General features: G+C 40.8%; 1 long non-coding RNA gene across 1 annotated transcript in view; it reads right to left on the bottom strand.

Moving 5' to 3' along the window:
• Positions 1–6,763: 6,763 nt before the first annotated feature.
• LOC108538850 (uncharacterized) overlaps positions 6,764–12,911 on the bottom strand; it is a 20,631-nt gene continuing 14,483 nt past the window's right edge. The window contains exons 2-3 of the long non-coding RNA XR_001888207.1: positions 9,355–9,474; positions 6,764–6,890 (exon numbers count right to left, since the gene is read on the bottom strand). This is a non-coding gene — a long non-coding RNA (uncharacterized LOC108538850). The remainder of the gene's footprint in view (positions 6,891–9,354; positions 9,475–12,911) is intronic.

The following is a 12,911-nucleotide window of genomic DNA, read 5'->3' as shown; positions in this document are numbered from 1 at the left end:
GCCAACAGAAAATACCCATCACACCACCAAACATGGCCTTTAACATCAATGAATTTGTTCCATAGAAGAACTTATATATGTGTGGTTTAGAGGTGAAGATAGCCCCTTTCATTCCAACTTATACAAAACTAGATTTTTAAAAGTGGCCTTGAATTTGGTATTCTAGGATTCTCCCAGATCACTCTTTCACAAGCTGAGCATATTTCTAAGCAACTGTTATGTGAAACATACTCAAGTAGGTACTAAGAGAGAGATGGAAGTATTAAAGATGGTCTCTGCCTTCAAGAAATTTGCAATTTTAGGTAATCAATGCTTCCTGCATAAAACTTTGCAGACAGGTTCACACAATCAGCCAGAATCCAGTAAAGCAGTATTCTGAGTTGAGACTCTAGAACTAGGCTGCAGGGTTTGAAACTCAGTCCTTACTTATACTAGCTGTGGGACTGTGGATATGCTGCCTAACTTCTCTGTATCTCTGTTTCCTCCTCTGTGAAGCTGTGATGATAAAAATAATTACCTGCTTCGAAGGTTTGCTGTGATGTTTGTGAAGATTAAACGAGTTAGTACACAAAAAGTATTTTTAGTGGTCATCAGCTAGCATACTGACAACCCTATACGTGTTAATTATTGAAAACTAAGAGAGAACTATGCCCCTAGAGGCAGAGGGTCTAAAAAGCAGAGTATCAGACCAATGATATAAAGTTCCCTCTCTAAATGTATTAAAACATGTCAATTAAAGGAGAAAAACAATGAGCAAATAATCACAGAGTTGGCACAAGGATAGGCAGGCATTGAAACACACAAGCTTGAGAAACCCTGAGCCCAGGTTACTTCCAGCCCCTAGACACCATGCAATCCCTGTTTGAATCTCCTTAGAAGATTAAGAGTCTTTCAAAGGGGACAGGTTCTTATAGAGCTTTCTGGTTTAGAGGAAAATGAAATGTAAATATAAAATAGGTGCTTTTTTTTTTTGTTTTTTTCTTTTGAGACGGAGTCTTGCTCTGTCCGCCCGGGCCTGGAGTGCGAGTGGCGCGCGCGAGAGACCTCTGCCCCCGCTCGCTATCTCCGGAGCGTTCACCGCTGCAGTCTTTCGCTCCTGCCTCAGCCTCCGAGTACTGGACTAAGGTGCCCGCCCACCAGGAGGTCGCGGCCTAAGTTTTTTTTTTTTTTTTTTTTTTTTGTATTTTTTAGTAGAGATGGGGTTTCACCGTGTTAGCCAGGATGGTCTCCCCTTCCGATCTCTCGTGATCCGCCCGTCTCGGCCTCCCAAAGTGCTGGGATTACACGCTTGAGCCATCACGCCCGGCCAAAAAATAGGAATGCTTTTAAGAAATAGAAGTTGGTTGTGTATTCAAAACTAAAGGAGTTCTAAATATGTACGGGGGAACAGCTACTCTGAGTATCAAATGTGCTATGCACAGGTGTCAATGGAAGTCATGTGCATAAATCTGAGGGCAGAAGTCAGCTCTTGAGGCTTCGTTTAGTTACCTCTTTGTCAGGATTTCCAAATTTTCAGGCTTCTTTTGTAAGATCCAGCACTGGTTCTCTTTGCTTTTTGATGAACTTTTGACCTATATTGCATTTCCAATCTCCAGTCTTTTCGTGGAAGGCCATTAGTGACTGGTTAAACACAGCGTGCACACACACACACGCGCACGTTTATATATTACATTTCCAGACCAATTGAATTACAGAAGGAACCAATTTGAAAAGTTATTGAATTAAAACCCTAGAAGACAGAGATGGGTTTTATTGTTAGGGGTTGGCATGACAACTTGATATGCTAGAGAGTAGTATGTGCTGAGTTCACGTCGTTGGAGACTCTGACAAGTTCAAGGCCAGGGCTTTGCCTCTAAATCTTGTTGCCAAGGTAATGCAGCATAAGGCCACAGTCCACTGAAATGAATACTTCTGACGGCTCATGCCAGCAGGAGCTATCTGATTAAAAGGGATTTTTTTTTTCTTTTAAAGAAGAAGAAGAAAAGAAAAAGAAAGAAACAGTATTTTAACAAGAGCAGGAGGAGAATGCAAAGGCAGGATATTGAAATATGGGCAACAGAAAGTCTGAAAGGGAAGCAGCCAGTGGATGCCAAGAAGTAACTAAATAATGGGGTCTGTTTTATTAGCAAGAAGTTGGTGATGTGTGAAGGTCTGCAGGCAGGGATTCCAGCCTGCTGGGCCATCTTGCATGCAAAATGATACTGCCCCAATTTGGTTCCCTGGCTCAAGTTCAGCAGAATGATTTCACTTGATTGGTGGCCACCCTCCTCCCCACGACAGACTTTAACAGATTTTCTTCTCTGATAATACATTAAGGAAAATGGCTTCTGAGGGACTTCATAGGTTGCACATATTTCCCAAGATGAGAAGGGAATCCACAAAAATCTCAACCCAGTGTAGAGGCCACCAAAATGCCACTGCCTTCAGCCACTAGAATGGCTTTTTTGATATTCGTGTGATTCATGCCCCAGTCATTTATGAGTCAGTAATTTATAAGATAATATTCTTAGATTCATGATCTTATGCAATCCTCATTTTCCTGGATTTATGTACTAATTTATCTCAGATTTGATCATGATGAAGCTGTGGTCCTTATGCTACAAGAATGGGGAAGAACAATCCTTAAGCACATGATCTTGTTTCCCACAGGAATTTGATCCAAGCACTGCATGAGCCATCTCTCCTTTACACTTCCAGGGATTTAATGGAGATAATCAGTAAATGGGGATATGTGGCTAAGAGGGTAAGAGGTAGAATCTGAAAGGAATTCAGAATCCCAGATCAGCAGTTCTGAAGTTCCTACATACTCAGATCAGAATATTATTTCATAAGCAAATGAGGGAGTAAAAATTTACTATGCTTAACCTACCCTATACAAAGAGCTTATACTGTATAAGCCATAACGGAAAGTACTAATATAGTGGCCCCTGGAATTACTGACAAAAATCCAACTCCTGCCGCTGCAAATGATGTGCTGAATGACATTGGGGCAAAGTATTTAACATGTTTTGTCTCTGTTTCTTCTGTTTTCAAGCAAGGTACATTATCCCAGCTTTCACCTGTAATGGTAGTTCTCTACCTGGAATGTACAGTCAAATCATGGAGAGAGCTTTTTAGAAATTCACATTCCCTAGGCCCCACCCCAGTCTCTACTGAGTCAAAATTTGTTCTTTCCAAAAGCTCTACACACGATTCTGATTTGCATCTTTCAGAAGCACCCAATATTATGGATAACTTATAAAGATGAGCAAGCTGAGATATGTGAGTTGTCATAAGCTCCTTAATCAAAGAAAAGGGGTACTGCTAAGTTCAGCTTGCATATTTGTTCAGCTTATATTTTTAATATGTAAAACAGGGCAAAGAAATGTGGAATGTAGGAAACTTGGCGTACATAAAGTGGCTACGTTTCCCTCTACCATTTGAAGTATTTAGAGATGTCCAAGCTTTCAATGAAAAGCCCTTTGAAGTATCTTTCTTTGTTCATGGTTTGCAATATTCTCTTCAGTCTTTATTGATCTGGACAGAATAATAATGATGTTTATCTAATGCTTACCGGCAGTTACTCTGAGTGCTTTGTAAGTGTTAGCTCATTTGATCCTACTTCCTCTTACATACATGCTGTGAAGAGATTAAGTAACCTGTCTAAAGCCTCATGGATAATAAAAGGTATATGTGGACTTTGAACTCAGGAACCCCACTCCAGAGCCCCACTGTTAATCACTGTGTTACTCAACCACTTGATAGGTCAGATGTTTCCAATGAATTAATTTTTCAACTATTTCAAGTGAAAACAAAAGCCTAGATGGTATATGAATTTTTCCAGGCCTCAGATCATCATATTTTAAAGTATGAGCCTTAGACCTCCTGCATCAGAATCACCGGAGGTGCTTTTCTAAAATGGAATTTCCAGAAACTTCTCCCAGGCTTATTACACTAGAATCTCAGAGTGCAAGTGAAGACTGGGAACTGACATTAGAAAATACACTCCTTAGGTGATTCCTGAACCCAGTGAAGTTTAAGAACCACCAGCCTGTATCAACATTTGTAGGCTACCATCATAGGGAATGAGGGTAGGTAGAACATCTTGGGAGCTGTGGGAACCAAAGCTGTTTTCCAGAATCAGATATTGGGCACTGCCTGGGGCAGAACATTCAGTCAAGTGGTTAATAAATGATCTGTGCAAAGCACAGCTTCTGCCCAGGAACCGTGGTTGTTGTCCTTCACGGAGGAGAGCCAGCAAACTGACAGTAGGAATTTGCCTTCAGGGCCCAGATCTCATTTCTCCTCAAGGGGCTTGTGCTTGTTGGTGGCAGGGCTAGCACTGGCCTAGAACTTTGATATTTTCCTTTTCAGTATCCAAACGCTACAGAGACGGTGTCACTGCATAAGCCCGTCTCTGGTATAATGGCAGAGGCGGGGAGCAGACTGTTTGGAATGCAGTCTGGCCCCATTGGGACTTTGAATTGGGCTGGAACTTGCAGATTCTAAGAGTTCAATCGTGGCGTCTTTTTCAGATAGGCAAAGAAAAGGAAGCCAGCCCAGAGGGGTTGGTGTTTAGCACTCTGGAAGAAATCTATGACAATTTTTTAAGGAATTTAAAGTTTTTATGAGGCTTACTGAGGTATCATTTACATACAGTGAATTTTACCCTTTTTCAGTGCACAATTCAATGAGTTTTGGAAAGCAGCTATATTCATCATCATACCACTATTGCCAGTTTGATAAGTTCTGACTAATGTATGTAGTCACCAACATCAAGTAAGATAAAGAACATTTCCATCTCCCCGAAAAGTTTCCTAATACCCCTTTGCAACCAATCCCCCCATATTTTCCCCGCCCTGTGGCTGCTGATGATCTGATATCTATCTGATTCCAAAATGTCACATAAGTAGAACCTTATGATTTACAACCTTTTGTTGCTGCATATCAGTTAGTTCTTTCCCTTTTATTACTAAGTAGTATTCTATTGTATGGATGTGCCACAATTTGTTCATTGATTCCCCAGTGGGGTACCTGGGCTATTTTCACTTTTTGGGAGAAATTGACATTTAAATGAGCTCAAATTCAGCAAGCATTTATCAAGCATGCACAGAAACAGACTGTGGAAAATGAGAGAGTTTATGTTTACAGCTTCTAATAAAAAATTATAATCACACTGGAGATTCAAACTAACACCGAAAGAAGAAAGAAGTCTATTTGTGACCCTAGAAACAAACTTGGAGGAAAAGGACTCCGTTCAATAGCATTGGTCTAATGATTAGAAGAGTGTCTCTTGCGCTTGGAAAGCCCTAAAATGACACTACCATGCTGAGACACATGAGGGCGCTGTAACCAACCAGCATTACCAAACACTTAATTCTAACAAAAGTTGTTTGTGTTTTTAATTTATTGGAATGCTTTGTTGAAAACGCTAGTGAATTCTGACTCCCACCTTTGGTCTCCTTGGCCACTCTTGAATGATAGAAAAAAACATTGGCATCGAGTGAATCTGTCTTTGACTAGTCATCGGGGGATTACTGTACCCGACCACAACTGTATGGTGAGGCTCCCGTCGGCTTTCCTACTTAAACTCACAAAGAAAGGCTCTCAAAGGAACTCTAGATTAGAATACCTCATGATCACAACGAAAGCTGGGATTGTCCCTACAGTTCCACTTTTATTATTGTTTTCAGGCCTTCCCCGAACATAACACACAAATATTAAAACATAATTGCTGGATAACATTTTAGAAAGACTTGTAAAGTACTCCTTTCACATCTCAGCAATTTGGCTGGTTGAAAGTTGTTCATTCTTCAATGAGAACACGTGGACACAGGGAGGGGAACAACACACACTGGGGCCTGTAGCAGGAGAGCATCAGGATAAATAGCTAACACATGCAGGGCTTAATACCTAGGTGATGGGCTGATAGGTACAGCAAACCACCATGGCACACGTTTACCTATGTAACAAACCTGCATGTACTGCACGTGTATCCTGGAACTTAAAATAAAATATAATAAAATTTTTTAAAATAAGAAAGTGGTTCGTTCTTCTCAAAGCAACCACTACGATCAATTCAGAGGAAAGCTATCTTTACAGCAAAGCAGCTAGAAGAACTTAGGGTTACTGGTTTTGGCTTCTGAATGGCTGTTCAAAACAAAAACGGGAAAAAAAAACCCTCTGGATACGTTTAAAATTTTTTGAAAATCAATGACTCATTTGTTACAGAGTAAGCAAGTACAAAATAAAAGACACTTCATAAAAATTGCATTAGAATGTTCTGGTGGGATTCTAAATGAATTTAGCTGTGGGATGGTATATGATTTTTGTGCAAGATCCAGTAAGGCTTAGGGATTCTAGAGAAAGGGTTTGATTCTGTTATTTGAAAGGATGTCTTTCCAAGCCCTTTCTATAATTAATAAAATGCTCACTTGAAGAAAGATTTACTCAGTCAAACCTATCCAACCTAAAATATGACTAATTGTTTCAAGCAGAAAATTGTCTCTGGCTGTCATAACCGACTTATATAACAACATGGCCTTAAAATTGGGTGGAAAATAGTGAAGAGATGATTCTAAAGGCAGGGTGTGGCTCTGGTCCGGATTCTTTAAGCAGTTTCACCCCATCTCTCACCCAAAGGGACCAACCTGATGTTTTCTTTCTTCCTATTTGAGTCAAACTCTGAACCACGCGATCAAACCTGGGCCCTTCACACAATCCCACTGTGGCCCTTTCAATTATCCCCTTCAAAAGGCATTTTCCCATTCTCTCCTCACCTTATTCCTTGCATCCAAAGCTCACTGGTTCTGTGAGTGTGCTGGTAAAAGCATGGACCAATGAGTTGTTGCTGGCTACGTGATCTTGACCTGGCTACGTGATTTAACCTCTATAAGCCTCAGTTACTTCCACTGTAAAATAGAGATTATAATAATATCACTTCAGGTATTATTATTCGATCTAAAGTTGCTAAGAAGACTAAATAAGATAATGAATATAAAGTAATATAATCCAGCATCTGACACACAGTAAGCCTTCAGTAGAGACTGATATTATTATCATCATCCACAACATTATTATTATTATTAATTTCCAGTATGGTCCCTCTCTCTATGATCTGACCTCCCCATCCTGGTAATCCATCCTCAGAGCTCCCTGGAAAGAACTCTCTTAGTCAAACAAGCCCTTTACCACTCCTATCTCTGCATCTCCCCTGAGGGTTTTCCTCCCCTCCCACCAGGGTTCACAAACAAAATGCAGTCAATGCTAACAATCTTGTCCCATCACATATTAAGTTGTGCTAAGACTACCAGGAATGGCCATCCCTTTAGGTAACCATCAATTCATGTGGCTTTACCTTGAAGGTGGCACACACCTCATCCTATTATAAATCTCTGCCCTATTCATGTTTCTCTCCCACAGGGGAGAAACGTCACTTCAGTAGCATATTCTGCCTATCAACAATCTTCTTCTTATAAATGAGATGCAGAAAGAGTATGATGGGAGTGGACAGGTGTTCTGTTTAAGGAGGGGAAATGCTGTTTTACATCATTTCAATTATGTCCCCAGCAAGCAATAGAGACAAGGCACAAGTTGACAATTATAGCTTCAAATTTTGCAAAAGAAATGGAACAGAGGAAAAGGAAATCCAAAGAGACTATCATCCCAGTTTTTTGAAACTGTCTCTGGTGATAATGTCCTGCAAATATGGATGAAGAGAAACAAAGTGCCTCAAAATAGATTTGTTAATATTTCCTTTGAATAATGGGGGAGAGGTGTCCTACAGACAATTCAGAATAACTTAGAGACAAGTTGTATTTTAAATCAGTTTTCTTGATTAGCTTCTGTGGTGTTTAGGAGTGTGGATTCTGGATCTGTCTGGTTAGTTTGATATTCTGCTTCTTTAGCCTCCTTAAGCCTCAGTTTCTCCATATGTAAAATGGGGATGACAGCATTGTCTACATTGTCTACTCCAGTGTTGTCATTAGAATTAAATAAGATAGTCCATTTATACCACAAGCACAGCACCTGGAAGTGGGAAAGGGGATGGGAGATGAAGGAGAAGAAAATAATATAGTAAAATTAGGCCAGGTCCGGTGTAAAATTAGGCCAGGTCAGCACTTTGGGAGGCCAAGGTGGATGGATCATGAGGTCAGGAGTTGGAGACAAGCCTGGCCAATAGAGTGAAACCCCATCTCTACTAAAAATACAAAAATTAGCTGGGCATGGTAGCGCACACCCATAATCTCATCTACTCAAGAGGCTGAGGCAGGAGAATTGCTTGAACCCAGGAGGCAGAGGTTGCAATGAGCTGAGATTGTGCCATTGCACTCCAGCCTGGGCAACATAGTGAGACTCTGTTCCCCCCGCAAAAGAAAAAGAAAAGAAAAGAAAAGAATATAGTAAAATTAAACAGAGAGAGGCCTTAATCCAGCCTAATGATGAAAGGATGCATGAACCCACAAGTATGATTTACTCAACCCCATGTTCCTGAGGTCGAAGAAAAGCAATAAGGAGAAGGAGCTTTAGCACGTGGACTTTGCTATTGTGTTTGTCCATTAGCACATCTTGGCTTATTTCCTCCTCCACTGTGTCTGATGTGGTGATTTTGCTCAGTAGCCAAGTTCTAGAGAAAATGAGTAATAAACAAAAAGGAGCCAAAACAATTATATACCCATAGAAGTAAACCCACATACTAATGAGACTTTAGAGGCTCTTTAGATCAATCCTCTGAGACTGCAGAGGTTGAGTAGCCTGTCAAAGTCATGTAGCTAAGGAGTAGTCAAGGCAGGACCAGGCTCTAAAGGTGTCCTAGGGTCCCCCTCAGTCCATCAGGCAGCAGGAGGAATGGAGATAATAATAATAATGTTACCTTATATCATATTTTACGTCCAATGCAACATGAAAGAGAAACTTTTATACAAGTATCTTTTAAAGTTCAACTCACAATAGGCTTTATACTTTAATTGGGTCACTCTTCATCACCATGGTGATTCTTCCAAGTTTTCCTGGAATTATCAGCTGTTTTCTAACAAGGACACTCCCCAGAACTTGCAACTGCATCAAACAGATAAATATTTCCCAGTAGAAAATACTTAGCTCCTCACTCAGCTTAGTCAGCAATTGCTTTTTCTTCTCCACTTCCCAGGAAAACAGCCTAAAGCATGCTCCTACATTTGCTTTAGATATCAGAGTTCTTTAAAAATCTCTTGATTCTACTGATGACAAGCTTACTTCCTTGGGTTTTATGTGATTTATATATTGAGAAACAGCCACCTTCTTGCTTTCTATCTTTCTAACTGAGCAATGAGTAGATTGCAATTTAAAAACATTGGAATAGTATGGCAGCTCTTCAAAAAATTAAAAAAGAATTACCATATGATTCAGCAATCCTGTTTTTGGGTATTTATCCAAAAGAATTGAAAGCAGGATCTTGACGATATATTTGTACAGCAATGTTCATGCAGCATTATTCACAACAGCAACCCAAATGTCCTTTGACAGATGAATGGATAAACAAAATGTGCATATTATTCAGCTTGAAAAAGAAAGGAAATTCTGACACGTTATAACATGGATGAACCTTGAGGACATTAAGCTGAGTGAAATAAACCAGTTACAAAAAGAGAGAAATATTGTATTACTATACTTACATGAGGTATCTAGACAAGCCAAATTCACAGAAATAGAAAGTACAATGGTTGTTGCCAGGGGCTGGAGGGAGAGGGAAATGGCGAGTTGGTGTTTAAGGAGAGTAGAATTTCAGGTTTGCAAGATGATAAAGCTCTGGAGATTGGTTGCACAGCAGTGTGAATATCCTTAGTAATATTGAACTCTACACTTAAAAAATAGGGTAAGATGATAAATTTTATGTTATGTCTATTTTACCACAGTTAAACATTTAAACTTTTTTTTTTTTTGAGATGGAGTCTCACTCTGTCGCCCAGGCTGGAGTGCAGTGGCCGGATCTCAGCTCACTGCAAGCTCCGCCTCCCGGATTTACGCCATTCTCCTGCCTCAGCCTCCCGAGTAGCTGGGACTACAGGCGCCCGCCACCTCGCCCGGCTAGTTTTTTATAGTTTTAGTAGAGACGGGGTTTCACCGTGTTAGCCAGGATGGTCTCGATCTCCTGACCTCGTGATCCGCCCGCCTCGGCCTCCCAAAGTGCTGGGATTACAGGCTTGAGCCACCGCGCCCGACTATTCCCCCAATTTTTTTTTTTACCTACCTTTATGAGTTAAACTGTGTTCCTCTCCTAAAAAAAAATTTACATGTTGAAGCCCTAACCCCCATAACTCAGAATGTGACCTTATTTGAAAACAGGGTAATTGCAGATTTAAGTTACGATGAAGTCATAGTGGAGTAGGGTGAGCCTCCAATTCAAGATGACTGATGTCCTTACAAACAGGGGAAATTTGGACACAGTCACATACACAGAGAGAATGCCATGAAGGCAGAGATCTACAAGCCAAGGAATACCAAAGATGGGCAGCAATCCCGCAGAAGCTAGGGGAGAAGCATAGAACAGATTCTTCCCTACAGCCCTGAGAAGAAACCAACCCTGCCCACACCTTGATCTCAGATTTCCAGCTTTCAGAACTGTGAAACAATACATTTCTATTGTTTAAGCCAAAATAAATAAAATCATTGCCTTGATATGAGCTTCATTAACACCACCATTTCCCTTTCTCGATTCCTTTGCCTCTTAGCGCTTTCTGCTTTTTTTCAACTTAGAAGTAGCCAGCTCTCTTCCCTCCAAAGTTTCCCTGCCCCTCTAGGCTCCCACCCCATGCACCAAGGTGGATTTTTTGTTTGTTTGTTTGTTTGTTTGTTTGTTTTTTGAGACGGAGTCTCGCTCTGTCACCCAGGCTGGAGTGCTGTGGCCGGATCTCAGCTCACTGCAAGCTCCGCCTCCCGGGTTCACGCCATTCTCCTGCCTCAGCCTCCCGAGTAGCTGGGACTACAGGCACCCGCCACCTCGCCCGGCTAGTTTTTTACAGTTTTTAGTAGAGACGGGGTTTCACCGTGTTAGCCAGGATGGTCTCGATCTCCTGACCTCGTGATCCGCCCGTCTCGGCCTCCCAAAGTGCTGGGATTACAGGCTTGAGCCACCGCGCCCGGCCTTGTTTGTTTGTTTGTTTGTTTGTTTGAGACAGAATTTTGCTCTGTTGCCCAGGCTGGAGTGCAGTGGCGCCATCTTGGCTCACTGCTACCTCCACCTGATGGGGTCAAGTGATTCTCCTACCTCAGCCCCCCGAGTAGCTGGGATTACAGGTATGCACCACCATGCCTGGCTAATTTTTGTGTTTTTAGCAGAGACGCGGTTTCGCTGGGTTGGTGAGGCTGGACTTGTACTCCTGATCTTGAGTGATCTGCTTGCCTCAGCCTCCCAAAATGCTGGAATTACAGGCATAAGCCACCGTGCCTGGCCCCATGGTGTGTTAAAATATGTGCAAGCTTTATTTTCTTTCTTTCTTTTTTAAATTTTTTATTTCCAAAGATTTTGGGAACAGGTGATATTTGGTTACACGAGTAAGTTCTTTAGTGGTGATTTGTGAGATTTTGGTGCGCCCATCACCCGAGCAGTATACACCGAACTCGATTCATAGTATTTTATCCCTCAGTCCCTTCCCAGCCTTTCCCCCTGAGTCCCCAAAGTCTACTGTGTCATTCTTATGCTTTTGCAGCCTCATAGTTTAGCTCCCACTTATGAGTGAGAACATACGATGTTCGGTTTTTCATTCCTGAGTCACTTCACTTAGAAAAATAGTCTCAGATCCCATCCAGGTTGCTTTGAAAGTCATTCATTCCTTTTTATGGCTGACTAGTATTCCATCATATATCTATGATATTGATATATGATATGTATGTGATATATGATATATAGGATATATGTGATATATGATATATAGGAGATGTAGGATACATATTATATATGATATATAGGATATATATCATATATCATATATATGATATATATATCACAATTTATATATCTTTGATATATATACCAAAGTTCTTTATCCACTCATTGATTGATGGGTATTTGAATTGGTTCCATGATTTTGCAATTGTGAATTGTGCTGCTATAAACATGCATGTGCAAGTATCTTTTTCGTGTAATGACTTCTTTTCTCTGTTAGATATCCAGTAGTGGGATTGCTGGATCAAATGGTAGTTCTACTTTTAGTTTTTTAAGGAATCTCCACTGTTTTTCATAGTGGTTATTCTAGTTTACATTCCCACTAGCAGTGTAGAAGTGTAGATTTTTTTATTATGGCCATTCTTGCAGAAGTAAGGTAGTATCACGTTGTGGTTTTGATTTGCATTTCCCTGATCATGAGTGATGTTGAGCATTTTTTCAAATGCTTGTTGGTCATTTGTATATCTTCTTTTGTGAATTGTCTATTCATGTCCTTAGCCCACATTTTGATGGGATTGTTTTTCTTTTTTTCTCTTGTTAATTTGTTTGAGTTCATCATAGATTCCGGATATTAGTTCTTTGTCAGATGTATAGATTGCAAAGATTTTCTCCCACTTGGTGGGTTGTCTGTTTACTCTGTTGACTGCTCCTTTTGCCATGCAAAGCTCTTTAGTTTAATTAAGTCCCAGCTATTTATCTTTGTTTTTATTGCATTTGCTTTTGGGTTCTTGGTCATGAAATCCTTGCCTAAGCCAATGTCTAGAAAGTTTTTTCTGATGTTATCTTCTAGAATTTGTATAGTTTCAGGCAACAGCAACCAAGCTGAGAAATCAAGATCTCACCTCCTTTTACAATAGCTGCAAAGGCCGGGCGCGGTGGCTCAAGCCTGTAATCCCAGCACTTTGGGAGGCCGAGACGGGCGGATCACGAGGTCAGGAGATCGAGACCATCCTGGCTAACACCGTGAAACCCCGTCTCTACTAAAAAATACAAAAAACTAGCCGGGCGA

Source organism: Rhinopithecus bieti, unplaced genomic scaffold (genome assembly GCF_001698545.2).
Source record: "Rhinopithecus bieti isolate Rb0 unplaced genomic scaffold, ASM169854v2 scaffold_13348, whole genome shotgun sequence".
Classification (NCBI taxonomy): domain Eukaryota; kingdom Metazoa; phylum Chordata; class Mammalia; order Primates; family Cercopithecidae; genus Rhinopithecus; species Rhinopithecus bieti.
Note: the sequence above shows the minus strand (reverse complement) of the source record. Positions and strands in the feature narration are given on the sequence as shown.